This window comes from Eutrigla gurnardus (genome assembly GCF_963514095.1).
Source record: "Eutrigla gurnardus genome assembly, chromosome: 11".
Lineage (NCBI taxonomy): Eukaryota > Metazoa > Chordata > Actinopteri > Perciformes > Triglidae > Eutrigla > Eutrigla gurnardus.
In genome coordinates this window covers 6311324-6336738 of record NC_139925.1, presented here as the reverse complement: position 1 = coordinate 6336738, position 25415 = coordinate 6311324, and the positions used below count along the sequence as shown (strand labels likewise).

The following is a 25415-nucleotide window of genomic DNA, read 5'->3' as shown; positions in this document are numbered from 1 at the left end:
ATTGATCAACTATGACTCACGCGTTACTGAAAGTACCGAAGCCCCGCTGAAGGAATCAGACGTTCAGGTGAGGGCATGCGAGGTAAAACCAGTCTCGTGTGTTTTCCCCCTCACACCGTTTACTTATAATATTAAACACTTAGCCTCGCTTTCCCACTGAATAAATGTAAGCTTTATTACTACTCCACTTGATCATAAATCATGTATAGATTAAATTTAGTTCTCAGTTGTATGTCTGGGTTGCTTAATAGGTCAGGATGATAAAATGCGCGGGGAGCCGCTATAATCAAGTGGCGTTGCTGATTGGCTGGGAGTTTGTGTTTAAGGCGAGGTGAGAAACAAGGCTGAGTGGAACTCGTGCTGCCTGTAATGAGACTAGAGCCGTCTCACGTATTCTCTCTTTTTTTTTTTTTCCCAGAATAGCAGGTCCGAAAATTGCACAGCACAATGCGGTTATAATGGGGATAGTTGTTATTCCGTGCATAATTCATGAAATTCTTCTTCGCTATAAAAAACGGCAACGTGCCAATTAAGAGTGTGGGGCAAGCGCCAAAAACCGGACTACTGGTGAATTCATGAAAGTTTAAACAGTTAGTGATCTCGCGGGCGCCGGACGTCTCCACTCCTCCACACTCCACACATCAAATAAATATTTATGCAGCTGCGTGTCTGTAAGGTGGGAGATATATTTCACTTTGTAGCTATGGAGGGGTTTTAACAGGAAGATGCTGTAGAGCTCCAAAACACCCAGGCAGCCGCTCCAGCGTCTCTGTGAACTTAAACACTGATGACCGCTCTGACCTTGGTCCTGGAGGGACCTGGAGGGTCCTGGAGAGGGAGGGGTTTCTGTTTAAAGGAAGAGGCATTCTCCAAAACCAACACAATCTCATTATTATTTGCGACGAGGCGCTACGGGCCACTAATCTGCTGTAAATTGTAGGGACTTCATTGAATCGTAATTTTTAAGCCCAGTGAGCTCGTACTGAAAAACAGTCCAACAATGATATTGGAATACAAATTATAAGTCTTATTATTTAACAATAATAAATAAGGGGAATGTCAGTGTCGTGGCAATTTAACCTTGAGGATACTCCTCAAGGTTAAAGCCTCTATGCATATCAAAAACGCTGAAGAAAAAGGACATTTATGACCGCAATGTTTTCCAATACATAAATCATACAAAGATGCTCTTATGCAATGAGAGATTGAGACGCTTTGACAGAGTCTTTGTCATCGTGGGTCCTTTCCCTGCTGGTAGAACCCTCCAGCTTTTATCATTATTTGCATCCATTAGCTGACGGAGACGTTTGGGTGGATCAGTGTTAGCGGGTTGTGTGCCATTATCTCTGAGCGGCCCTCGTACAGGAGGCACATAAATCTCTATCTCCTGCACTACGCTGAGGTTTTAGCCTGGAAGGCGGAGAAGATAACAGTAGACATCAGTAGACATGTCCCGATGAAACACATTAAAGGGGCTGCTCTTGTTTAGCACCTTAAAGGCACATTAATCAGACATTTTCAAACATTAGTAATCTAACTCCGCAGCCTTGTTAAAAACAAAAAAAAACTTTTTTTTTAAAAGAGAGAATGGCAATGGCAGGGAAATAAAAAGCCAATCATTTCAAAATGAACCTGTTAAGAAACAGAGCAGAAGAGAATTACGACAGACAGCCGAGCACAGTTTGCTCCGAGCATACAAAATAAGTAATTAAGGAATTTAACGGAACACTTCTTTATCACACAACAAAATCCTCAGTGCACACACACACCTCCTCCAAGAACCTTGCCAATTCCACCATGTAGTTAACGAGCTTCCATTCCCAGCCATGTTTTTCTGCAGCTTTTCTTTTTTTTCCCCTCTCCCCAATATCTCCACTGGATTCGTTCATTGAGGTCTCTAGCTCGGGGCTACAAGGTCAGCAACACAATTGAACCGGCAGAAAAGAAAATGATGATTGCCATTCAAGACGTTGCTTTCTTTCCCCCATGAGCCCGCAGGCTCTGCAACGAAGAACCAAACAAACAGAAGAAGAAAAACAAAAAACAAAAAAGGTCAAAGGATAATTACATGTTGAACTAACGCGACCGACTGATGGCGTTTATTGAGATGATCGTCGGCCGCACGCTTTGTTCCACGTTTTTCTCGCTGTTCCCGATGCAGAATGACCGTTTATTGTCGGCGTGCGTCCGGATGTGTGTCCTCTCCGTTACGATGCATGGGCCGGTTTTCCCGCCGACTACAAACTGCCATAACGCGCCTGCAGTGGAGTCTTTAAATTTGTTGCTCGGTCATTTTCTCTTCCAAATGGAGAGAATGTGCCACAGTGCATGCATAACGCCGGCCACTTCTACGCCTCTAATGAGCCATGATTAGCACACACTTCTCCCATCAATTCTTGAAAGTCAATAAAAGGGAAAAAGTCTAAATGGGGAAGCACGTAGCTGCAGAGTCGACTGGCGAAATCACAACATGTATTACAGGATACGTTATAGGGAAGAGATGCCTTCGTCTGAATACTTTCCCTGCAGATTAATGGGGAAAGTGCAATAATAACCAACTCTCATGTGCTCCTCACATCAGATGGGACATAATCTCGTTCTATTTACACAGTGATGTTCCAACATCGCTGCGTAATCTTAACATTACACTGTTTGTATTGATCAAATGCATCCGGAGTGATAGGCATATTTGAACCGCTTCTCATCGGTTTGCATGACAGATCAGCGATATTTAACCGTCGTGTTTGTGCTGGAGATGTGAAAGTCCTGTTCAAACCAAGACCAGACTGATACTCAATAATGAAGCACTCACTAAATCAGGAAAATATGGGATTTATTTTCTTTATGCGGGCCCATTCTTCTATATAATCTATATGTATAATTATTGTGCAGCGACATTATTATAAAGATGGGGACTCGATATCAGCACAAACTTGATGGTAGTGTCATGGGTTGCCATGGCAGCTGTCAGTTTGTTCTGCTACTGCTACGTCTGTTTGTGGGCGTGGCCTCTCTCTCTGCGCTCTAGTTAAAACACCTGCATCTCATCAGCCTCATCATCACCAGTATTATATGTATTATACCCCCGGGTTCCTGCAAAGTCCACTCTAGGTACTCTGTTTGTGATTTTTGAAAACCGAGATGATCTCGCCTGTTCCATTCTCCCCACCGGTGCAGATCCTGTCCACCTGCCACCGATCTACCTCCCAGCAACTGGACCCCCCCCCCCCCCACCCCTCTTCTTGCTTTTACAATCCGAGTCCGCCCTTGAATCGTGACAAAACGTCTCCCTTAAGGAGCAGACTCCAAAATAAAAAGAAATCCTGGGATTTGGTGTCTGCTCAGGATGGACTGGACACAGAATGACCCCTTCGCCAACTTTGAAGCACGCGTGTGAACATCTTAAGACGAGCCTGCTAAAATATTCCTCAGCTGAGTAACTACCGAGGGGACACGCTCACTTCAAAGACGCCACTTTCTTAGCAACTAAGAAATCTTTTGAAATATCTAGACTTCATTTAGAGGAGAAGTGCTGTGCTATTTCAGAGAGGGGACCAGCACTTCACAGCCTAATCAATCTTTCATTTTTACTTGCCTGCACTGACTTTGAGGGCTGCTCCTCCATTCCACATAATAACAGCACTAAAAGGCTCCAACACGTTGACTGCAGTGTGACTGCTCCGAACGGTCCCGTTCTTCCACTGTTAGTACCAAAGAGATATGTGGATACGGGAGCCTCATTTATATCTATTATAATTCAAAAGAGCCAGCAGACAATAATCAGACCACTTTCGTGCGGCCCATGGCAATTATCCTCACACTTAAGAATCAACAAAGCACATAATGACTTTCGGTCCATTAAGAAATTCAGCCAAAATGTAATTTAAACAGCAGCTACTGTTTTGTATGGAGAGTGGACCGTGGGTCGCTGGTAGAATTAAGTGTCTCGGTGAATTCCTACGACCGACGCTGAAAATCAGTCGGATCATCGAAAAAGTCAAGAGGTAGAGGAGCTCAGCGACTCGCCGGCTCCGACTCATATAGAGTCTCTTAATTAAGGAAAAAAAAAAGTGATTTGCATAATAATATCAGCCAAAAAGCACCATTCCAAAGAATGCTGCCTATTATGAAAATTGTTCCCGAGGAAAGTGAATCGCAATCATGGGATTTCTTAAGATTTAACTCTTAAATACATGAAAATAAGTGTTTTCATCTATTTGTTTTATCATCTCCATCATTCTCATATATTACAGATATCTATGTGCTCTATAATAGTTACACATCATTTTACACAGCCGACCAGTCAAAATAATTCTATAAATGCTTGTAATTAACAACGTCCTTCTGTCCCATCTGAACGTGACGTCATCCTGTCAATCAAAGCACTCGACAGCCCGTGAAACAGGGAAGAAAGATGGCATCTCGCCTGAAAAGGGTTCTCCTGTTCTGTCTGTACATGTGACTCACTGTCAGTGTGTCGCCGTGGTTACCGGCTTTTGGCAGGTGAGGATCCAACCTGAATTCACACCCGGGGGGGGCCGTCAGTGTGACGCAGACCAGCTCAGGTTTCTCCCAACTTAAAAAAATACAAGATATTATAAATAATCAGAGAGAGAGAGAAAGGCTTGGGTAACGAGTGGAAACATTTTCTTTTAGTAAATGACGAAACGTAGCTTTTAAGCAGTGAAACGATTGAGACAGGTTTTTAAAAAGATTTGAATAAAGTGTGTTGAAACTGAGAGAACTGCTAAAGATGGGAGTGGCGGAGATGGCTTAGCGTTAAAGAGTGTGTGTGAGAGCTGTGTGTGTGTGTGTGTGTGTGTGTGTGTGTGTGTGTGTGTGTGTGTGTGTGTGTGTGTGTGTGTGTGTGTGTGTGTGTGTGTGTGTGTGTGTGAGACAGAGTCAAGGTCTCGCCACTTAAAGCAGGTTAATTATCCCTGATAATAGATTTCAATATTAATCATGTGATCGTCTTCCTCATCTCCATCTATACCTCCCTCTAAAACAACAACCAACTGTGCCCGTAGCAGGTCAAACTCCCCAATAAAAAATAATAAAAAAAATAAAGTTATATGTACGGTGGGTGCCAGCGGCCGCCACTTGAATCCTCGTTCCATAATAGCCACGAGAATGAGCGCATTTCCAGTAATTAAGTGGATATTTTTGGCGTGATTGCTCGCCCGGACCCTCTCAGCACGCACACAGCTGTTCCAGTGTTGGCCGCCGAGGATTACCAAATGAAGTGTGTACACCCACTCGGACATGGAACTGCCGTTGTCATGGTGACAGAGAGTGCAGAGTGATCCCCGTGCGCTGAAAGAGAGGATGTTGGGTGGGGGGGCTGTTTGCAGACCTGGAAGTCGTCGACCGCATGGCGAGCAGATTCAGTTATAAACGCATTAATATTTCCCTTCTTTATAAATGGATTAGAGGGTCGCCGTAGTGATTATTCATACGCTTCAGACGCCGTGGCACTTTAACGAAGAGGCCCAAAGAGCGACCGAGGGGCAGTTCAGAGACGACATGACGGGGAAATATCACATCCTGCTGATTATGAGCCATGATAATTAATATGGATTCAAACAGGACGGCTGAGGGTTTTCTTTTTTTTTTAAATCACATGTGATGGATGTCAAGGATCCCTTCAGTGGCACGGTGACAGCACAGCTCACCCTTTTTAGAGTGACACACAAATAATGACATTTTCATTTCGAGCAGTGATCAGCACTTCTCTCCACACGGTTAATCATAAAGCGTGGGGGAATGGAGTTACACCACAGACATAGAGTACACAGACACACACACACACACACAGTACAGTACACCACAATCCAGGCCGCCTTTCAAATGTCAAGAAGCTCTTCCAGTGAAAGAAAAGATCACATAATTGGAAAGCCATCTCTCAGCCTGCACATTTTTTTTTTTTTTTACCGCTTTCTTGTCGGGAACAGAAGGTGAGGTGGTGCAGGTGTGTGTGTGTGTGTGTGTGTGTGTGTGTGTGTGTGTGTGTGTGTGCTACATGCATGCTATAACAGTGGCCTGGTGCTGTCTGGAGGGACGACAGGCCCAAAGTAAAGACAGAGGGAGAAAGTCACCGAGCAGCAGCCAGCTGTTTCTCCTGCTCTGGGCTCTCTGTAACATTCCTCTAAGCTTGAATGAGCTGCCAGGTGACACCGCTCGGCTGCTTGGGACTCTTTCCAGCTTTTCAAAAGCATGTTCTCTACCTTCTAAATAGAACGTGAATGTGAAAGCAGTTGCTATAAAACAAGTCCGGCACCCACATTTTATCGTTTTACACCAAAACAAAACGGATTGAAGTGTCGGGGGGGCGAACAAAAAGGGGACATGTAGTCCGTTTTTAGCTGAGCTGTCCCATCAACTACAACCATGTCTCTGCATCCACAGGTATCTGTTTGTTTGCTCTGAGGCGACGCGGCTCCTTCCCAGCATGCGGTGACACTGTTGTGTGTTAGAGGAAGGCGTCCCGCTGGGTTCGACCGCATCCACGTCGAGAGGGAGCGTTTTTTTGGAACATGGACCCCCTTTAGAAAGACGCCTTTGAGGGAGTTAATGAGTCAGACGGGAGCTGGCTGGCACACACACTGCATTCTATACAATCCCATACGGTCGGCGTGTATGATATGTGTTGTTGTCATGGCCCCCCCCCCCCTTCCCTCAGCAGCGATGGCAGAGCTTTTAAAAAGGCAACCTGCTCCTGTTTGCTTTGTATTAAACCTGCAAAGCAAAACGGCATGCGGGGTGACTGCAGCCTTTCATCTCTGCCACGGAGCGTTACGCTGTGATGTAGTTACCTGCCTTCACACGCATCTCATCATCGCTCTGATCCGGCCACCCAGCAGCCCGGGGGCCGTACATCTTCATTCTACGGGGGTCCTTGAGCTGGGCCAGTTTGGGCTTCATGAATCTTTCAAATGTCAGGGAGGTTTACACACACACACACACACACACACACACACACAGTGGCGGTGGCACAGCTGCTGGGAGACTGAAAGTGATGTTGGCCTTCACAGATGCTATTAGCCGTCATTTCAATTAAGACATATGTGGCCAGACGTGGATTTGATGGAGGAAGACACTGCGGGTGGAGAGATTAAGCACGCTCTCATTCCAGCAACGTGGTCCAAATTATCCTAATGGCATTCATTACAAAAGACGAGTCTGTGTTTGGGTAAGTAAGGGTTAGGAAACGAGAGTAAATACTATGTTGTTACTAAGCACTGTAGGGTTCAGCCTCACCAGCAGACATGGGATCAGTGAACAATCACATTTAATTCCTACCCTGACCTACAGTCACTTTACCTTATTTAACAGTTTCTAACTCTTAATTTGGTTTATTCTGTGTACATAATCTACTATTATTGTATTTTGTATTTTGCATCTGCTACTAATGCTTTTGTTATTTGCATTATGCCCTTTTTGTTGCTGTAACCCGAGACCAATAAAGGATTATCTGATCTCAAACACTCATTTTTACTTCTCAAAACCAAGCGTTCCCACGAAAACCATCTAATCTTCAGAGTATCTGGACTGAACCTGGAGATATTTTCTCTTTTCATGACAAGTTTCTTTGTTTGCAAATATGAAATAGAGCTAAAAATGACTAAAATCCTCCTGAAGCTTTTACCGTCCTTGTGCTCTGTCGGCGTCTACGCTTCCGTTTGCTTTTTTAAAGACTTTTAGTCGGTTGCTTCCTATCGTAGCCCGAAGCAAATAAATATTTTTGTTAATCTGATAAGAACGCCTGACCTTGTTGCTCTTCCAAATGAATGCTGAATTCCACAATCTCCGCATGTATAGACCCGATTGTGACCCTGAAGCACCGAGAAGGAGGACGCTTATTTGGATTTTTTTTTTTTTTTGCCTCTTTGTCTCTTATTTTTTTGGAGTTCAAAGTAATATGATAATGCCACGAGGCCTTTGAAAATCTTGTTACTACATATCAAAAAAATTGTCAGACAGTTGCTAACATGCTGACATTCACAAGGCTGCAATAAGAAAAAACTGCAGGGGGCTGCATCATCTCATGCTGAACGAGCTGCTCTCTCCCTGGGGCTGGACGGAGGCCGCTCTTCATCTGAATGTGAAACGCTTATTTCATCTGCTCCTCTTTCCGCAAAGTACTGGTGTGTGTTTCTCTGTATAAATAACAATGCTTGGTTTACACTCATTAGCTTGTGTATCAGCAGAGACAGCAGAGGGGCACAGTGCAATTATGTTTGCTCTCTTTTATGTCATTCAGATTCAGTCGCTTCATTTAGTATTTCGCATAAAAATTGACTCATTTTGTAAAAGTGTCCTTTTAGTAATAAAACAAAAAACCTCCAAATGTTGGCACCATGGCACAAAAACAAACTGGTTACATTCTGTTTGGAAACATAATGAACATCCTTTTTATTTATTTATTTTTTGAATTGTGACTATCATAAATCATAATGTCTCCCTGCATATTTAAAGGATGAATACATTTTTAAACAATTTGAAAAAACATATTTTTTGTACTTTTTTATGTAAAAACAAGAATGAACTTCTTGTGAGTGTTTTTTAAACTCATCCCATAGAGTACAGTAGGGGTGGGTAAAAATATCGATACAGCAATATATCGCGATACTTTGCCACCCAATACAATATCGATTATTCAACTCCAAAGATCGATTTAAAAAAAAAAAAACGTGTTGTGAATGCAGTACTTTCATGGGAATTAATAAAATAAAGAGGCTCTTTAGAATGAAATAGTTTTGACTCAATTTGTCCTCTGATCAATATCATCTGATGTACATATACAGGTACTTGTGTTTACATCTTTATTTATATCGCAATATCGTGATACGTATCGTATCGTGACCAAAGTATCGTGATACGTATCGTATCGTGAGGTTCTTGCCAATACTCACCCCTAATGAACATCCTTTTTATTTATTTTCTTTAAATATGATTATCATAAATCATGTCTCCCTGCATGAATAAAGGATAAATACATTTTTAAACAACTAAAATATTATATAATAATATATGTTGTACTCTGCTCTATTTTTCCCTTATATAAACAACAATGAACTTCTTGTGAGTGTTTTGTAAACTCATCCCATACAGTACGGTTTTGGGCAGTGACCTTTCTTGCGACCTTTACATAATTCCTGCACTTTGTCTGGCATGAACGGCTCTCACTTAAACCGAAGTGATATTTTCCAGGTCCTTGAGTACGCCGAGGCTCCGTGCCGACATCTGCTTACAGCATATTTACAGACTCCGCGGCACGCTGTCCGTGGACGCCTCCGCGTCGGGAGTCGAACCGAGGCTTCAGCCCACAGCTCCACCAAAATAGACAGCCCACTTATCAACTCCTTCCACATCCAGGGTGCCACTCATTACTCATGCATTCATAGCCTGTGCAGTTTAATTACAAGACTAATCACAACAAGCTATCTCCTTCACGACTGAACCAGCTGCTGGGTAAACGCGGGCCGGAGGGATTCAATGCGGCTAATCTGCTCCGTGTTGGCTCCTTTACCTCTGCGGCTACAAAACACATATTATCTCATTTTGACCAACAATTCCAGAACACAGTGGGAGAAGTGAACCCATTCATTTTCAGAAAGAAGATGTGTTTACAATCTCTCACTGGTTTTACAAATACGCACTTATTTTCCCCGCTGGTGCATTTACACAGGTAAGCACAACACTGCAAATAAAGCTCACGCCTGGGCTCACACACCATCCAGTCGCCATGCAAGCCCGCCACAATAGTAGCATTCAGAAAAGTCTTCCATCTTTTTTTTGCCTGCATCACCTGCGGGCTCGATGCGAGTTCAGTGTATGACCTCCCTGAAATGACAGAAGAATGACTACGCCGGTCCTATTTTTCCGAGAGACTTCAGCCGGTGGAACTGGGCTATGGCCCCATTACTGCTCCATGTGTGAGGGCCACCGGAGCAGGCTTCTTATCTGTGACAAGGACCCGTCCAGCCGGTGCAGTCTCACGGGGACCAGAGTCATATGAGCTACACTACTCCTCCACACACACATGCAAAGACGGATTATCTACGAGAGCTTTACGAACGTGTCCATCGGCTCGACGGCTTCTGTGAGATGGCCGCATGGAAATAAATGGAGGTCATTCTCGCACCCCATTCTCTGCTCCCCCTCCCTTCCCTCCAAAAACACCCACGGAGACAGTTCCAGGGCCCCATGTGGATGAAGACGAACGGTGACCAAGCTCCTCCAGGGAGGTAGACTCGACAAAAAGAAAGCACCTAGCTAGCAGTGGAACACCTGCCACACGATACTTCAAACGATGCACATACACAGTGTGCTGCATGTGCAACGCGCCGCCAAAAGCTATAAGGAACACGCTCCTATGGGAATACATTACTCTTGGTGCAACACATGGCCACATGGTGCAGATCAAACGCGTTGGGATACAGTTGAAGCTACCACACGGCGAGCACACGTGCGCCGGGTTCTGATGCTCTGGATTGATGGTGTAGTGAAATCTCATTAGCTGCCGTGTTGGAGCCTCCAGGGCTTCTCTTGTTCAATCCTCCCTCCTTTTGTTTGTCGTTTTACCTATTTCTTTGCAATTCTTTCGGTTTTCCCCCGCTGTTGTAAATTCAATCTGTTGAACATAAAGGTTTCTGTCTAGAAAACGCAAGGTCATGCGTAGCATCGGCCGGTTCCCCCCCCACACACAGTTTAGTGCAAATGGTTAGCAGTGTGTATTTATCACAGATGTAGGCGTTCGTGCACCGAGGGCTGTGCATACGCTCGCTTTGTTACCCCCGACAGAAATGCCTCACCAGGGAGAAGCCTTTAGTAGAGCACATATAAACTCCTGGCTTTTAGTAGCATGGGAAATGCTGGGATACATACATTTATGGGGTCTGGTTCTGAGCGCGATACTAAACTCAAGAGTTTGACCTTGGCTGCTTTGCACAGGCATTTCAACAAAAGAAAAAAAAAATGCTGAGGTAACCGTTTTCAACAATGGATAATTAAAAGTTCCCTTCTTCCTGGGAGCGGTTTAGATATCTGCTCATGTCATCTGCCAGGGTACATTAACAAATGCAAAAAAAGAAAGAAAAAAATGGACTTTGACATAGTAGAAAAAAAGGGGAGTTTGTGTGGGAAGTATTCTGGAGTGGCGAAGAGAAGCTGCACCAGTCGGAGCCATCAGATAATGAAAGCAAACAGGAGATAACGCAGTGACGCTAGATCTCTCAGCAGGCCTGCATTAACGCCGCTAATCGCACGCTGCACTTTGGGCCGAGCTTTCGATGACACAGGCTGATGTTTTCGTATGTTCAACAAATACGGGAGGCCCCCATTTAGCTGGGTCAAACACAAGTACCGAGAGCGGCATGATGGACGGGAGGCTATCCCTGCACCCTCCCCCCCCCCCCCACCCCAGCACCCATAATTCATAGCAGCCCAGACTTTTTTTTTTTGCACAACAGTCTCTTGTTCTTCAGAGTGCTTTGGCAATCAGAGCCACATGCTGCACGGACATTTATCTTACTTTCGCAAAAATGCGGGGCCTAATGAGATAATTTGGGGGTCCTACGCTGGATTGACGTGGCAGAAGAGCTTCAATGTGTGGTCTCTCCTGCAGGTCAGGGGTACGAGAACCTGTTAGTTGTGTGCAATAAACGGCACAGGCCGGCTCTTTCAGCTGACGCATACACCGGCAGGCGGGAGAAATGACCGTGGGACCTTTGTGCTGGATGGACGACGCGGTAAGGACCGAAAGGGAAATGCTTTTTTTCTTTTCTTTTTCCATCCAAGTTGAACTAGGTGAGCCGAGCAATCAGCCATCAGCTTCACACCAGTTAAAAGGAACCATTTAGCCCGGAGCCTTGAAGCACACTGTCTGCCAGCTCCTGCAGATGCCTACTACGACCACGCTGACATTTAAAATATGCCTCGCCATCTGATTCCAGTTTTTAAGCCCAAACGTTAGAAGGGACAGAAAAAAAAAAAAACTCAGAATGGATGCATAAAAACTCATAAAAATCCAGGTTATACAAGTTATAGCAGTCACTTCTTTTCTTAGCTGAGGCAAATCGATTCAGATTGATGTTATCAAAACCTTGCTTCCAAACAGAAGTTTATAAACAGCTTTATTTTTCAGGTATCAGAGAAGCGTTGAACAAACACTGTTTTCCCCGTTCAGGTGCGTTTGGACAGACCGGTGCAGGAACACAAAGCTTGTAAAAAAGCCGAGAGGATTCTCTTTCAGCACAAAGGGGAGAAAATAAAAACAACCCCTTAAATCCAGCCCCACAAAAAAAAAGCACACAGACACATCAGCCAGGTAGCGTCTTCTTCAAAGTGTGCTTTGGATATGAAATGCAGTGATGAAGAGCAGGTGAAAAACATTGCACACATCAGTGCTGCCGCTCAGACGGAGCTGAAAATAGTTCTCCACACCTGAGTGGAGAGAAAAAGCGAAAGGATGGACGGCGATTGGAGGCAGCTGTCGGTCTGCCTGTACACTTCAGGATAAATAATAGAAACAGATGAGTTTTTAACGCCCAAACCCCTTGGCTGAGCCCCACGCCAGACAATTATATAACTCAGTAAGGCGAAGATGATGCAAGTCAGATATGGATACATTTATAACTTCATTAAACTCTGAGAGTTACTGCCCGTGTAAATTGTCAGTGGGATATCTGAAGCACACCCCGAAGCACAGCCTGTCGAAGCAGCCGTCTGCCGACCGAGTCTTACCGTCTGATTTACATACTGTCTTTGTTTCGTCATGTTTTATTGCCCTGTGTATGGAACGGCACAGATTACACATTCTTGTCAAGACTCAACAGAAATCACGGATGCTCAAGATAACCCAGAGACCTTGGTGTGACTTCATGTACAAGCTATTTCCTTCATACTGAAATACATCCATCAACCATATCTCCATCTACTCCAGACGTATATGTGACAACATGAGATGTAAACATTAACGTCCTCCTCCAAGGCTGAGCTGTAACATCAGTGGTGCTTGGCGAATCAAGAATAGAAAATCCTTCTGAAAGAAAACAGCTCCCGTCTGTATCGCATCTCCCTGTGTTTTACAGTAAAAACTAACACTAAATGTAGATATAATCCAACACATGAACTATAAAACAGGATCAAATAATTCAAATAATTATTACCAATACCATAAGTGAAGAAAAGGGCATCAAATTAAAGTGAGTTGTATTTTTCCGAAACAAGGTGCTGGACCGGCTTCTCTGGACCAAGAACAGATGCTAGCTGCTGTTGTTCAACCAGCTAAAACCACTAAGACCAGCCAAAACCATCAACCAGCTAAAACCACTACGACCAGCCAAAACCATCAACCAGCTAAAACCACTACGACCAGCCAAAACCATCAACCAGCTAAAACCACTAAGACCAGCTAAAACCATCAACCAGCCTATTGAACCAGCTGAAATCATCCACTACCCTATTCTACCAGCTAAGACCATCTAAAACCATCAACCAGCTAAAACCACTCAGACCAACTAAAACCATCAACCAGCCTACTTAACCAGCTAAAACCATCCACCACCCTATTATAACAGCTAAGACCATCTAAAACCATTAACCAGCCTATTCAACCAGCTAAAACCATCCACCATCCTATTCTACCAGCTAAGACCAGCTAAAACCATCAACCAGCCTATTGAACCAGCTGAAATCATCCACTACCCTATTCTACCAGCTAAGACCATCTAAAACCATCAACCAGCTAAAACCACTCAGACCAACTAAAACCATCAACCAGCTAAAACCACTAAAACCAGCTAAATCAATCCACCACCCTATTGAACCAGCTAAAACCATCCACCACACGCTAAGACCATCTAAAACCATAAACCAGCTAAAACCAGCAAGACCAGCTAAAACCATCAACCAGCCTATTGAACCAGCTAAAACCATCAACCAGCCTAAGCTGGTCTAAGTTGTTTTCTTAGTAGTGGTAAGAGGAAGTTTAATAGAGGACATTCTGTTTGATGGCGACCCTTAGTAAGACATCAAAAGTCTGAAAGTGGGGCCCCACAAGAGGATCCCAGGCAGCGGCCTGACCATGCAAAGCTTTAAAAACAACACGTTAAAGGTCCGGGGGTGATGAAAACCACGGATGACCTTTTGTAATCTGCAAAAATACACCGAACCTCCAAAGAGACATGCAGATGGTGTTAAAAGGATCCTTTACCTCATGCTTGGAATAATGTGTAAGTTTGCCTGAGGCACTTTGATAGAAGCAGAATGTGAGACAACGTGTTGCCTTTAAAAAAAAACCCACAGAAGTAAACAATGAAGGTAAATGTGAAGGCTCAAGGCTGCCTGCATTGTTCAGTAGCAGCTCCTTTCTCATCCAACCGCCGTAGCAATCACAGTTAATAATGAAGGCATACGTCGAGAAACAGAGTACATGTCAACGTACACCCGCTCAGCATTAAACTGCATGATCTACCTCGCGCTGATTACCATGTTGTCATAGAAACAGTGGCCCCTGAAATCACAGTCTGCCAACACAGAGCTAATAAAGAAATCCTCAGCCTCGTGTGGGTTGTTGCACAATGCGGCGTAATTATTCATGTAGAGAATCGCAATGTGTAAACATGATAGCATGCATATTGTGCAACATGACGCTTGTATGTTCGGCACTTTACTTTACAAGTCGAGTGAACATAATTCCCATTATCACGCCAAATAAGGAATTAGGCCCCGATGAGGACGGGATCTTATTGGCTGTTTACAAAAGTCCTGATCCTCTGAGACACTTGATCAAAGACTCGGTCTGCTGCTCTGGCAGTGACATCATAAGTAAACACAGCAGAGTGCTGCAGTGTGTGTGTGTGTGTGTGTGTGTGTGTGTGTGTGTGTGTGTGTGTGTGTGCGTGACTGGAGTCAGGTCTTCTCCCATGTTGAGACTTGGATGAACATTTTGTGCAAATACAGCAAAAAGTCTGTGACAGCATGCTTAATTATTTTTGGCTGTGGCGAGGCCTTGCCACTGTCTGGTGGTGCCCAGCGGTGCCTGCCTCTCAGGAGGGGGGGGGGGGGCAGACACCTGGGGGCGTGTCTACCCAAGCCTCGTTAGCATAAACCTAACTAAAAGAAAAAATTACCTCAGAGACGTCTTCAAAAAACACACACACAGATGTGTGGCCATAGTAAATGTATTGCCCTTGCTGCAGTTCTCATAAATAAACAGATAACAGACCATTTTCACCTTGCAGTATCTGCAGTGGAGAAGAAAATGGAAAGGTAACCTCAGTGGACGTGAAAATGAAATATGAGAGTGTGAAATGGGGGTAAATGCGCTTGCTGGTGTTTTCTTTAAGCATCTGCTAAGGTGGAGTGTGACATTGCTGAGGTAGGCTACTGGAAGGGCACAATGTCTCCCAGATGACTTAAGGAGGAAGTTTCTTCCACTTGCACATTGGTCTCCACACACTTGGGGGAAGGAACGCTGGGAAACAATATAATTCCAAGTTTCAACACCATCTCAAAGTGCATCTGGAGACAAAAAAAAGAAAAAAAAAGAAAAATGTTTTTGTTTCCCCTGCCCTTATTGGAAGTGGCAGCCCCAAATGAGAAAAAGGGAAAATAATGGTTATTGCTTTTACAGTAAGTAGACCTTTCCCTGCCCTCCTCCTCCTCTTCTGCAGGCCTCCCACTGTGCCGAGTGAACAAGCAGGTTGCCTGACGATGGCGGGCACCCACCACTGACCTGGGAAATAAATCCTTTAACAGGTGGCCCGCATGGAGGGGAAGGGCTAAATCAGCAGCACACCTTCCTGCTGCTGGCTGTTTTATGTGCTTTAATTACAAAGTCCTCCAAAACCTTCACCCCCCCTCCATCCTCTTCTCTCCCCCTGCACCCATTGCCCTTGATACACCCTCCGACTCCAAGGAGCAACACACACACACACACACCGATGGGTTCACTAGCACACGCTAGCTCGCTCACCATCTATAATCGTTCCCATTTGAGTGTTAGGTGTTGGGTTAACACACTGTGACATGGAGATGTGAGAGAGTCGGTGGCATTTCCAGCGACAGAGAGTATTCCAACACCGCGTCTATATTATCCATACTGAAATTTCACAGATGGTTAGAGAACGGCGGGTTGTGACATCCATCCCTGTGTGCTTCTATCCATTGATCCGGTGTCTGAATGATGGTTTTTGGCCCTTGACTCCATGGGGAGCCCAGCCATGTGTAGTTTTGTCAGTCTCTGTAGCTAAGCAACTGAGCATTACAGTGAAAAGGGGACCGGCGCTCGCGGCAGTTGCTAGGGAACTGCTAGAGAGTGTTACCACTTGTGAACGGCACTTCGATAGATCAGCCTCTAATGGTTCAGGTCTGATGGAGTTTCGCCTAGAAGGAGATGAAGGATCGGCAAGCGGGCGCCGTGCTCCGTCTCACCCGCTATACCATATGTCACAGCCGACAAGTCTCCGGAGTCCCACGCATCAGCACACATAACAACCAGATGAAAGCGATGGCAGGTTTTTTTTTTCCTTTCTTTTTTTTTTCTCCCCTCAATAGGAAATCATTTGCATAGAAGTGGAGACTGAATAATTGAGAGGTGTGGGAGAGAGAGCAGGGTGGCTGAATTGGGATGAAGGGATGTATGCCTGCCAGCCAAATCCATTAGCCAGGCCTTGCTTGGCTGAGGCAGGGAGCTGATGGGAAGGGCTCTGTTATCGGACACTAAAGGACACCAGGGCTGGCCATCACCACGCCTGCCCTCTCTACTCGGCGCCGCGGGGGGAGAGAGAGACAGAGAGAGACAGAGAGAGAGACGGAAAAGGGAAAAAAATGACAGAGACAAAAAGAGAAACGGAAGGAGAGACCAGAGAGGTTTAATAACAGAAAGGCTGAGGAGGTGTTGCCCTGTTACAGCTTTATAATTGGCCTGCAAGGGCGGTCAAATGAGAGGCTACTTATCGCACGGAGCAGTTCCACAAGAATACTTGTCCATCTCTATAGCCAGAGCCCCATTTAAAAGAGCATTAGGACAAATGGAGCGTTGAGAAAGAGGACACCATCTCTCTGTTTAAGCCGGGATAAAAAAGAAGAAGTGTTAGACAATTGTATCCCATGCAACAAAAAAAAAGAGAAAATAATAAAAGAAAGGAAGCTCTGTCGGGTTTTGCTGGGAGTCTAATTGCCCAGGAGAATATGTGTCGAGCCCAGAGTGGCCTTCACAGAGGACATCTCTGCAAGACAATACCTGCTGTAGTCAGTGGAGCACACACGGCTCAGGGATAAAGATAGAGGCCGGCGCATGTTGGATGGGAAGCCATTTAAGGCCAAGGTTTTATTATGGGCTATAAAATAAATGTACCTGATGTGATTTTAGTGTTTAGTTTATCAGTCAAACAGCAAACAAATCTTGTCTTCAGGCAGGTAAATAGAGCATAAATTAAGAATAAAAACGCATTATTGAAAGAGTGAGAGATAATTATGATGAGATGTTATCAGCGCTGCACAAATCCAGCTTCTATTAAGCTCCACAATCCATTATTTGGGGATTTTTGAAATCAAATGGCCTGAATGTGAATGGGCTGTTTTATGGAGATGTGTCACAGACATTCCCACACCAGAGAGCACTCACAATAACATCCATCAGATGACAAGACAGCAGGCTCATACAGACTGCTCTTTATCCGCCGGATGTAGAAGCAGGCGTTTTGGTTTTTTTTTTTACTCCCGTGGTTTTAGTGATAACAACTTGATGAATCTACTGCATTATACAAGCCAAGTTTTTGTTTTGGCATCTTTTTACGACTCAAAATTGCTTAACACAGTTTGAAGAATGACTAGCTCGAGGCTTGTAAAGAAAATCAACTGCGACTCAGTGGAAACAGTGCTTACAGTTCTGACCTTTGAGGTATTTGGGCTGATTTCCTGAGTAAATCTGTGTTGTCTAGTCTCACACCATGGGAGGGGGGAAGCTAACGGAAAAAACAAAAGAGTAAATATCCAATATTTGCCTACAGTGAATGCAGCAACATCTTTTTCAAAGAATCCCCACTAATTCTAACATCTCATTCCGCCTGCATTTGCCATTTCCAGCGCGTCTCTGTTAGCAGTTTACCCTTAGTATCTCTGCGTGGAAGAAAAACACATTGCCGCAGTGATGCATTGCCAATCAGATTTATGCTGCACAGTCTGGTGATCCTGGAGAGGGAGACATCCAAACAAAGAGAAAGAGCTCTACCCTAAGACCCGCTTGTACAGAATCCAGTACGGCATGACAATAAGTTGTGGCTTTGAATAAACACAGAGAGACACAATGCCATATAATGAGCCGAAAAACAAATATATATATATATATATATATATTTGACTGGGCATTTCAATACAACACATTGATTCGTGGGTGCTGGTTTATTCCTCAGACAGAAAACAGGAACTAATCATATCCAGCAGTGACCATGTCAACAACACAAAATAAATAGGGAACAGTGAGGGGAAAGAGACACTAGAAAGATAGAGGCAGAAGTACCGTAAATCCTCTAATATAGGCCTGTATTCTATTATCTTTTATCTATCTATTATTCTATTAAAATTGGAGGAAAATAACGGCCGGTCTCTAATGGAGGCCGGGGCACGTGTCCACAGGCAGCGTTATTTCCACGCTTCCCATTGTCTATATTAGAGGATTTACGGTATGTAACAATGCCTTCGCGTCGCTGGGAGTTTGGAGAGACGGGGTGCCCCAAGCTCTCGAAAATCTTTTAAACTGACCGTCGATCTAAAATAAAGACAAATTCAGCAACTGCATAGCTTATTTCTTGCATAAAATGTTCTCAGAAACACATTTCGGTGAACTATTTTCGTAAAATAAGAGAAAGTTTCCAAACCAGCCGCCATGTTGGTCGGTTTGAAATCCGGGAGCAGACAGGACAGCTGTGAAAGCGTTATTAAGGGTGATTGTATGAAGGAGAGCGCCTGTCAATCATCCTCCTAGTGGCAGCCCACCAAGCGTGCAATACTGGCAAGCAGTAAACATTGTTTACTGTAATATGGCAGCTGCGGAGCACCTAGTATTTTATAGGTTCAAATAGACACAAAATCTTGTTTTTATTCATTCTACTGGTAGTCCGTTTTGCTCAAATAGAAATAGAGGCCTGTCTCTAATTCTAGCCTCCTTCCAATAAAGGCCTATATTCGAGGATTTACGGTACATGATAGCTTCCACACAGAGAAGAAGAGGGGGCAGCCACAGGGCCGGCTTTAACAGGACACAGCTGTATGTGTTTACAAAGCTTTCCCTCCGTCCTCTCCAGCACACGTTTGAAAATCAAGCATGAACAGATATGTCCAATTAAATTAGCTCCGAGCTCTCTGCTAAATAAAAGACATCGCTAAAACACAGCCGTAACATTCAGACTGTACGTCTTCCTGTTTCCCCCCACTGTAAGACGACAGAATAGACAATCAGGCTTGAGGAACGTGATGTTCTTCAACGTCGAACGGTCCAATTTGAGTGTTAATGTGGGGGGGGGAAAGCCTGCACTGTGAGTAATCTTAATATGCAGCTTGGTGAACGGCTTCACCTGATGTGCTTTATGACACCGTTAAGTGCATAAATACTTCACATGCACGGACGCAGCGTGGAGCGAACCCGCTAACCCGCCGTCTCTCTCCGAACGCCACAGAATCTCCCACGATTTCAAATCATCACTGCGATATTCACTTCCCCCCCCCCTCGCGCTTAAACGCCATGTTGTCGCGCGGGTCGGATAAACCTTATTCCTTATTAAAATACGGAACATTGTGCAAGAATAAATAGGAGTGGCGCTGCATCTCAATGAGCTCGTTATGGCGGCGCTGCAGGAAGAGCATCGTGACACAGCATTCAAATGGGATTTGTTCACATGTGATTGTGGACGGGTCTGGATGCGGCTGTACTATAGTGACTAAGCCCTGTAATTATTTCCCAGCCCAACAATCCCCTTTCCTCCAGTTAATTGCCGACATAAACAGATCCTCAGGTGGGAGGTGTTTTGCATGCACAGCGGCAGATCCTCCCGACTCAAACACAACTTCCTTCCATCGCTGCTTCGACCGTTTTCTGGAAAAAAAAGACTGATTGATAACGATCGGCGTGACAGCACGGTGAATGTACGATCCTTCCCCAAGTAGGAGCTCAATAGGTATGTAGAGAGAGGAAGGGGAAAAAAATGAACCAATAAGTTCAGAATGAATATTTAATCTAAATCGGACTTGTATTATGGAGCTGACTGAGCTATGGAAGCCATTGTTACTGACCGTTCAATATTTCAAAAGGCATGGGAATGAAGCGAATGTCTTTTGGATATTAGCTCTCACACACACACACACACACACATTGTGGTTCTTTTGTGTCTCGTCCGTGTGTGCTTAATGTTTGGTGTGTTGTCGCTGTGAGTGAATATTTAATGAAGTCATGGCAAGCTCTCCACTGCTGTTCATCTGGGCATCGAGTCAGCGGAAAAACTCTCTCTCTGGTTCTGCCATCTGTTGGAATCAATAAGGGGGGCTCGACGTCCCCCCACCCCCCACCCCAAGCCGCCGTTCAGGGCTCCGTGCAGCATGTTGACGATTAAAGATAACCCCTCTCTCTGTTCCTGCAAGTCCTGCTCACCACCAGCAAGGTTAAATGGCAGGTGCTGAAAGAAGTATATTACACCCTGCACAGCAATACTAATCCCTCAATTAAATTATAGCCCCTAAGCAGACAGGCCTGTCCTGGCGCTGCAGAAAGCAAAGCCCTGCGACATGTTTGTGCACTACAGTCCGCCACTTCATGCCGGGGCTTTGGATTGGATTTGTGGAGGCAGTGATACTCTGCAGAAAAAGACAACAGTACACAATGTGTTTGCGCAGTGCAACCAGACATTAAAAGCTTTCGGAGGGGGGATGTGTTTGTTTAGCACGCCGCGCATTACGGAGCCTTCAAACAACAGGAACGATCAAAAAAATCCTCTTTGTCCTGTTTGTCTTTGTCTGATGTTTACAGTGCGCCGACTGTCACGGGTGCACAGTAATAATGCGTCTGCAGCAGATGGGGAAAGACTGAAGCGATGTCCTTCTTCTGCAGCCCAGAGGGGTGCTCTTCCTCTAATGGGGAAAAATAAGGTTGTTTAATTGTGGTTTATTTCAGAGCCTGATTGCTTTTATTGAGCTCCATTATTCTTGTTAATGAGCCTGTAATGTGAATGCTGATAATGTGCGAGCAAGTCTTCTCCTCCCTGCAATGTGACATCCTAGAGGTTTTTTTCTCGCCACTAAATCCCCGACTTCTTTCCTTGACCAAACCCCGCCCTCGCCCGCCCGCATCGCCATCATTGACCATCAGTGAGGAGTGAAACTTTATGGCCCGCGTTTCTTATTCGGAAAGCACCTCAGGTGGCATGAAAAGCACCATAGTTGCCACTTCGACTCACATCAAGGAAAGTCAACGGCTATTTATTATTTAATCTTCAAAAAAAATGCAGGTTTATGTACAACAATCTCTTTTCGGGATAGAGCAACACCATTTGGACGACCACTGAGTGCAGGGCAAGTAGACTGGCATTAAATTTGGTTATTACACGGTGACAAGTGTGCTAAAATTGTCATTGGCATTCGGGAACCGAGGGAAGACATTAGCATCACACAAAGAGTGCATTATGAGTGAATAATGCACCGTGCTACCGGTTTGGACATGCAGCAAAGTGAATGTCAAAACTCATTCAAACACACATTCTTCAGCCACATGCAGCTGCATATCACGCCGGAACAAGGACACAGGGAATCCTATCTGCTGCCCGCTCCTTCATTACGATAACCACGGAAACGGGGAGGAAGACGCCAACGCCACAAATGCAGATATAGACGATAGGAGGCGGCCGGCGTGGCCTCGAGTCAGCCTGAGGACAAGAGTCTTTCTCGGGATGAATTAGGCAGAAAAAGGCGGGAAAACCACCTGGTCCGTCACATGGAGAACATGGAGTCTTCACCTCAGCCAGTTGCATTCACTAGCAAGAGGGGAAAAGTACCTCCAGGTTAAATAACTCCTTAAATCAATCAATGGCTGCAACAAAGAATGCGACACTCACCCACGCCGTTCAGTGCTTTGCCAGAACGCGGGGCAACGTAGTGGATCATATCATTGGACAGTTGCACCAGAAATCTGTCAAGCCGATAATGGCTCCATAATGTAATTACAGTCCTATCAGGGCAGTTATTTCACAGACTCACAGGAACATATTTTGCTTGAAAAAAAAAAGAGGCCGTTCCGTTCCCGGGGAACGAGCTATTAAACGAGCTTCACGACTGTCGGACTCATCACGCCTAAATCCTCCAAATGATAATGATTAACTTGTCCTTGCATGCTATCAGAGAACACGCAATTCTAATCCAACACTGATACATTGACAGTGACGGAGGATAAATGAAAGACGATTACTATTTAAAAAAACGAAGAAAAAAAAAGAATTACCAAACTATTTTACTTCCATATAAAACCAACTATCTCCACAGCTTTCCCATCAGCTTATTTCTACAGACCAATGTGCACAATGGCGCCCTTCCAGACACACTATAGCAGCGTGCGATGAGGAGCCACTTTGCTTTGTGCGAAGGGCCTCTATGACTTGTGAGAAAATGTAATAGCTGATAGTATCACGCCGCCTGTCGCGGGAATAATGGGGTCCTCTCCATTAAAAGACCCCGTCCACGTGCGACGGCGTTTTCCTGTTAATGTATGTTTTATGAAACACATGAGAGGAGAAAAGTAATCAGCGCTAAAGCCAAGCGATTTTTTTTCCCCCTTCTCTGATCTCGCCCCACCACATTGTCCATTTTTCCCTGTGAACTAGAACTGCATTGGTTTTATCACTGATGACATACTCGTGTTGACAGAACAGAGGGTTGTTGCTCCGCGTGAGGCCAACAGGCTACGGCCGTGCCCGATGCTGGCGGCTCTCGAAACCCAGGAGACGGGGGGGGAAATAACTTTTCTTTTTTACCTCTTTCCTCTCAACTGTACATCTTTAATGAGCTGGCATCTTTTCTTTCACTTTTGCCATCATCCCTCCCTCCCCTCTCCATCTTTCCCTCCATGCACTCGCTTTTTCTTGTTTTTTTTCTTCCTCATCCAATGTTCTTCCTGCTGGCATTCACCGAGCTCCAGACGGGGACTGAGGAGAAGTCCTTCACATTCCTGGTGCTGACATCCACTGTCCTATATTCCATGCCAAAGGTACGAGGTGTTCAAGGGAGGAGGGGGGGGGGGGGAATTACATTTTAGCGGGAGTGACAATGGGGTGAATAAAAGCTTAAGAACTTCCCCGCACTAAGGGTCTGCAGACCGTGCATGTGTAAAACTGATAATCACAGAAAATGGCATATCTTGCATTTCAATTTAAGTACAAGAATAGTTTTAATCAGAAGCCATCATCGTTTTGTGCCGTCGAAAAGGCTCAAATGAATTCTTTGTGTTTAAGAATTGTGAGGCAGACGGAGAGAAAAGACATTAATACAAAAATCTATCTCCTCCTGGACGATTTTTTTTTTACATTTTGCTACTTCTTGTCAAAAGCATCACTCCATAAAACAGGACAAATGAGATTCCATGAATAGATGAATGTCTTCTTCATACACGTTCAATCCAAATCAATCATTAATGAGTTCATTTGTGGAGGGAGATGGGATAACGCTTCGTCACGCCGACCACAACGACTCCATTTCTTTGACAGGCGGAGCAGACTTGTGGGGGGGGTGGACCGCCGTCTGACTGCCTCCCCATGGGTGTGAGGGGCTCCGGCAGCTCCGGCTCCGACTGAGAACTGCATGTGTAGCACTTGGAGGGACATGCTGACATCAGTGTGAACCTCACGCAGTAATTAACTGCATCCTGTTTTCCTCGCACGGGCCAAAGGAGAGCGTCACTCCACATTCGAGCTGATCATCACACTTGTTCTAGCAATCCACGTATGAACTAGTCAAAGCCAAAAACATATTAAATAAACCTTTTACTCGGGTGGGAAAAACGCTAATGTGGCTGGAAGATAGGAGGAGGGGGTTAAACCGGAGGAGAGGTACAAGGAATAAAAGTTGTTGGAGCTGATTTATCTGCAGTGCTTCATATGTGAATAGTGGAAGAGTGGAAGAGGCCAGAATGTTCCAACAGGCTGGGGCTGTCTGAGCAGGCCTTGGGAAGTGATTTATGGGTCAGCGGTGGATGTGTTAATGGACTGGGTCTACGGAGCATATCCATCCCAGGTATGGAGCCCCATACCGAGGATGGATATGCTCCAAGGCAAGCCTCTCGGAGCGGTGCAACACATCATCCCCCGTCCAGGTGACTGACAGTGGGTTTTTTTGGACGTCTATAAACACGGCAAGCCCGGCGTCGGCTCCTGTTAGAGGATGAATAGGCCACCGGTGTCACAAATAGACACATTAACACAGAGCGGCGGGACGACGGGGATCAAGACAGGTGAGAAAGGTTAAGAACAGCATGTGTTTGCACAGACAGCAACTCTGTGTCCCGGGTGCGATAAAGATCAATATCATGAGATGCTTCCAGTACAGAAGTTGTGCATTGACGAGCCCCGAACCGCCCCCCGGCTGGAACAAATAAGTGAGAAATGTATATCCTGAAAAAGTTGAGGGCTTAATAGAAGTTAAACAATATGACTGACTGGACGATTAGTGGTGCGTGGGCGTAATAATAACTGGCCTGGAGGCGTCGTGGAGGTAAAACTGGACACTAAAGTAACACTAAACAAAGCCTGGAGGCACAATAAAGACACCTGACCTGATTTTAAAGCAGGGTCGCTCTGCCTGACTAAATCAGGAAGACTTCAGGGAATAGATATATTTACCTTCCTGGAGGTCAGGTTTGTGAAAATATTTAGTTTGAGTTTCAAATTGCAGAGCTCTTTACCATTTTAGCTTTAGTTTAGAGTGTTTTTCTTTCATGTGAATGCACAGTTGAGTTGTTTTTTTATGTGTTTTATATACATGTTGTCCAGTGTTATGTGTGTGTATATGCACACATGTGTATGCGTGTATGTATGACTATATTGTGGATACACATCTGTTTTAATTTCCTGATTTTGTATCTATTCTTTTTCCTCTTTTATTTCATTTATTTTTGCTTTCCCTCTTGTCTGGGGTATTGAGTTCTACTGTGGATGTATAATTTAAAAATCAATAAAAATATGATAATAATAATAATGTTGCAATGCATGCAAGTCAAAGGATATAAAAATGAAACACATGGATAAAAATGATGAGCACCATTTCTACATTGTGTATGATAAACGTTTGATTTAAAATCACGATGTCCCTCCTCTTTGATTCACTTCAGCTTTTATTCAATAAAGATTTTCCGAAACGTATTATATGCAAGTTAAGAT

General features: G+C 44.6%; 1 protein-coding gene across 3 annotated transcripts in view; it reads right to left on the bottom strand.

Moving 5' to 3' along the window:
* The window catches only part of macrod2 (mono-ADP ribosylhydrolase 2), a 382263-nt gene that overhangs the window by 117319 nt on the left and 239529 nt on the right, over window positions 1-25415 (bottom strand). The window lies entirely within an intron of this gene.